The sequence below is a fragment of the Theobroma umbraticum genome, unplaced genomic scaffold (assembly GCF_002168275.2).
Source record: "Theobroma umbraticum cultivar Fairchild unplaced genomic scaffold, ASM216827v3 scaffold_146.0, whole genome shotgun sequence".
NCBI classification, from domain to species: Eukaryota; Viridiplantae; Streptophyta; class Magnoliopsida; order Malvales; family Malvaceae; genus Theobroma; species Theobroma umbraticum.
The window spans coordinates 2543308-2548826 of record NW_018397265.1 but is presented as its reverse complement, the minus strand read 5'-3'; positions in this window follow the sequence as shown (position 1 = coordinate 2548826).

Genomic DNA, 5519 nt, shown 5'->3' with positions numbered 1-5519 from the left:
CTTGACAAGTAAAGAGATAACTTTAAATATGATTGAGCTTAATTTTTCTATTGCCAATAACTTTAAATATGATTAAGCTTAATTTTTCTATTTCCAATCCTAAATCTTGGATAATAGATTTAGGATGTGGATCGCATTTATGTACTGACATAAAAGCTTTAAAGGATAGTAAAAGGCTTGCTAAAAATGAGGTAGTCCTAAGAGTGGGCAATGGTGCAAAAATTGCAGTAGTTGCCGTTGGGACTTGTAATCTTATTTTACCATCGGGCTTAGTGCTGGAGCTGAAAGAGTGCTATTGTGTACCAACATTAACTAGAAACATCATTTTGGTTTCATACCTAGCTAAGAATGATGATTTTGAATTTAACATGAAGGGCAATTGTTTCACTATCATTCTAAATGATATATTTTGTGGATTTGCAACATGTCACGGAGGACTTTATGTTATGGATTTAGATAGCCCAATGCTCAATATAAATGTCGAGAGCTAAAAAAGATAATCCAAATCAAACCTACATCTGGCATTATAGACTTGGTTATATCAATGAGACAAGGATAGCCAAGTTATATAAGCAAGGTTATCTATATCCATTTAATTATGAATTATATGGAACTTGTGAGTGTTGTCTCCTTGGTAAAATGACTAAGACTCCTTTCACTGGAAAGGCTGAAAGTGCAAGTGTGCTCCTAAGGCTAATCCATTCGAATGTATGTGGACCCTTAAACACACCAGCTAGAGGAGGTTATTTGTATTTCATTACGTTTACAGATGAGCATTCTAGATTTGGTTATGTGTACCTAATGAAGTCCAAGTCTGTAGCTTGTGAAAAGTTCAAAGAGTTTAAAGCTGAAGTTGAGAAACAAACTAGGAAGAGTATTCTCACCCTTAGATCGGATCAAGGTGGAGAATATCTTAGCTAGGAGTTTCTAGATTATCTAACGGAAGATGGAATTCTATCACAATAGACTCCACCTGGAACTCCACAACACAATAGAGTGTCTAAGAGGAGAAATCGAACCTTGTTGGACATGGTTCCTTTCATGATGAGTAAGGTGAACCTTCTAATATCCTTTTGGGGATATGCCCTAGAGACTACTGCTTACTTTTTTAACAAGGTTTCAACCAAATTGATTGATAAGACAACATATGAGATGTGGTATGGCAAAAAGCTAAACTTGTTTTACACAAAGATTTTGGGATGTACAACTTATGTGAAGTGTGCATCGTCTGATAAGCTTGGAGCTAGATCAAACAAATGTAAGTTTGTAAGGTATCCTAAACAAACTGTAGGATACTATTTTTACAATCCCACCAAGCAAAAAGTGTTTGTCTCGAAGCATGCTACTTTCTTGGAGAAAGAGTTTTTGCTTGAAGGGACTAGAGGGAGTAAAATAATTCTTGAAGAGGTTCAAAGACCACAAACTAACATCCCTTTGGATCTTGAGTCAACAGTTGAAGCATTGGATGCTCAAACCGAGGCTCAAGAAACACAAATGCTTCGTAGATCTATAAGACAGAGACAACTTCTAGAGAGATATAGATCTATGATGGAAAAAGATGTTCTACCAATTGACATAGAGCCTACTACTTATGAGGAAGCAATATTTAATATTGATTTTGATAAGTGGCTAGAGGCCATGAAATCCAAGATAGATGCCATGCATGTCAACCAAGTGTGGACTTTGGTTGATGCACCTAAAAGGGTGAAACCCATAGGATGCAAATGGGCCTTTAAGAGAAAGACTGACATGAATGGTAATGTACAAATCCATTAGAATTTTGCTTGCTATTGCTGCATATTATGATTATGAGATATGGTGGATGGATGTAAAGACAACATTCCTTAACAAGAATTTGCAAGAGGAAGTGTATATGACACAACTTGAAGGTTTTACATCCAAGGAGAATCAGCATAAAGTATGCAAACTCCAAAAATTCATTTACAGGCTAAAGCAAGCATCTAAGAGCTGGAACATCATATTTAATGAAACTATTAAAAAATATGATTTCGTCAAGAATCATGACGATCCATGTGTTTATAAAAAGGTAAATGAACAAGCAGTTGTATTTTTAGTACTTTATGTTGATGATATACCATTAATAGGAAATGATATACCGATGCTGCAGACTGTCAAAATCTGGCTATCCAAACAATTCTCCATAAAGGATATAGGAGAAACGGTCTATATTTTGGGAATAAGGATCTACAGAGATAGATCAAAGAGACTTCTAGAATTGTCCCAATCCACTTATATAGACAAGGTGCTAAAGAGGTTTAGCATGATCGAGTCCAAAAAAGGACACTTGCTTATGTCACATGGCATTCATCTCTCAAAGGATATGTGTCCAAAGACACAAGGTGAGAGGATGAGCATGGAGAGGATATCGTATGCATCGGCTATAGGATCCATCATGTATGCCATGTTATGCACTAGACCAGATGTGGCATATGCTTTGAGTGTCATGAGCAAATACCAATCACATCCATGTGTGAAGCACTAGATTACAGTGAAAAATATCCTTAAGTACTTATGAAGAACTAAGGATGTTTTCTTGGTCTGTGGAGGGGTTGAACTCTAAGTTAACAGATATGGAGATGTTGCATTCTAATCTGATAAGGATGACAGCAAATTGCAAAGTGGATTTATATTTATCTTAGATGGCAGTGCTATTAGCTGAAAAAGTTCCAAGCAAGCAATGACTGCATATTCTACAACCGAAGCTGAATACTTCTCCATGTCCGAGCCAAGGGAGGAGGGAGTTTGGATCAAGAAGTTCATAACTAAACTTGGTGTGGTTCCTAGCATTGTTGATCCTGTAACTTTGTACTATGACAATAATAAAGCCATTGCACAAGCAAAGGAACCGAGGTCTCATCAACGATCCATACATGTATTGCGACGTTATCACCTTATTAGAGAGATCATTGGAAGAGGTGATATTAATATAGAGAGACTACCCACGAAGGACAACTTAGCTGACCTTCTCACTAAAGTTCTGTCCTAACATAAACATGATTGCCACTTGGAGGGCTTTGGTATTAGATACATAGGCGATTGGCTTTAGTTCTAATGGGAGATTGTTAGTGTATGCCCTACAAGCCAATCGATTTTATGCTTATAAAACACTATATTAATTAGTCAAATTTTGTATTAAATACATTATGGATATTTTATATAATGTATGAGATATTTCTTTATCCATGAGTTTATTTATAAAGATTTATGAGAGACTTATGTAGATAAAGTCCTTAGAATATAATGGCCTTGCAAAGAAATTATAAATGTTTTAATTACAAGATTTTTATGCATCAAAGCCTTGATCCTAAATTTGTTCCTGGTCATTGTATTGTCAAGAATAAGGACATTGACAATGCTCAAAGGCTAGTACATGCCAAGCCTCCTTACTTTAGAAGTAAGCAATTGATCTCATAGGTTGAAGTATTTGAGATACTTGGGGATAGTATGTGGGTGCTTGTTATGGAACAAGTTCACTGAACATGACCCGTTATGAGAGTTCCATTTGATATTTTGCTCAAGTGTCTACGGAAACACTCTCATGTGTCAGTAATGTAAGTAATCCTTAGACTTGTGATATCAGGGTATCTTGTAAGTGAATTGTCATGTTTTGATTCCACCTCTACGGGTCTGAAGATGACCAAATGCTTAAACAGGGTGCTTTTGGGTATGGCATGAAGCATACGAGGATGAATGAGTAGTGCAAAAAGGATTCATCACCCCAAGTGATTAGAAGGGGACATATCTTATTTGTTTATGGCTTATATTGATTAAAAGTCCTTGGCCAAGGCAATCTTGATAGGTCAATATAAAAGCTGTAGGACTAATATGGATAAGTTAGCCAGTAGTCACCGAGCCAAACTTTCTATCTATTTGGGATATATGATGAAAAGATCGAATTATACTGAGATACTATACGCTAAAATGTTAGTCAAATCATATTGACTCTCTTAACATTTGAGTGGTCATGATGCATTGCTAGATGCCACTCTATAAATATAAATATAAATTCTTAATTGAATTAATTTATATTTATTGTCAACATGTTGGGAACCTAATGGGTCACACACATAAGGTGGATTGTCGAAATTAATTTGAGTTCAACTGGATGTGATCTATTTGATTTTATAGAGACTTGAATCAATTAAGTATTGAGCTAAATCAAATATGATTTGATGGAATATTAAATAAAGGCCCAATTAGCCTAACATATTTTATAATCCTTGTTATATATAAAGTAGGACAATTCACTCTATAAAAGAATCCCTTAACCGCCTCTTGAATATAGAGAAGAGTTCTATTTTACGTTCTCATGTGTTGAGATGGGATCACAGCCAAAAAGAGAGAAACACAACAGAGCTCAAAAGTTGAGAGTTTCCTAACAGAAACTTCGGCTTAGGGATTCACACACTCTTAGTGAAGAGATTTCTGTAACTCACTTTTAGAGGCAAGACAACTGTGCTGCTATAATTTGATAAGTCCTAGTTTGTGTACCAAAGTTAAAAGAAAAAGCCAAGGAGAACTCCACCAAAGAAAGCAGACTTTCAAGTATGTCAAAATTTCTCTTGTGGTTTTTCTAGATTAGTTTCAATTAAAGTGATCCATGACTTTGGGGATTAAAATTTTAATAATATTCCACTGTGTGTGAGTGATCTTAGTATGATTTAAATCCCCAACATGAATGTGTCACAAATATCTAAGAAGTTTGATATATGGCCATTGGATCATCACTTGGAAGACCCCCAAACTGAACCAATGTTTGAATCATGGTAATGATGGCTAGCTTGATTTCAAAAAATTTTACCATTCAAATGCTTAATGGAATTCCTTGTACCAAAGGAACATCATAATCCCTGAAGCAATGATTGTCAGCTAATGCATGCTCTTGGATTTACTATTCACCTTGTTGATCAACCATTGTATTTATTGAAGCAGCACCTTGTTGATTCTCTCGTCGAAGTCTGTGAAATGTTCACTCAATTTCTGCATCATATGGGATAATCTCCAAGTTTTTTGCCCTTCTCATACAGCAGCTAAACACAACTACAAAACAAAGGAATAAAACTGAAACTAAGATTAACATGTAAAATTTTAATCGTAGCAAATAACAAAACAAACACAATCCTCCACAATGGTTCCAAAAACTTATTGTCGAATTTGCACACGCAAGTATACGTATCGAACAAGTAATATAATGATGAAGTAAAGTATCGTTCCAACGAAAATTTGTTTCAAAAGTTGCATTGAGTACTAAAATTATAAAACAAATTAATCTTATTTAAGTAATCCAAAAATTGAAGAAAAACTAATTAAAAACAATTAAAAATCAACACTAAATAAACTAGCAAACTAAATAATTTGAGAAAAGCAGTATAGTAAACACCTAGGATTATGGGTTCATTGAACATTTCATCTAATACTTGCTTTTCTTATTATTCATCTTCCTGGGTGGTTTTACTAACCTAGAATCCAAAGCTATGGACAAGTCTCCGTCGAGTTGC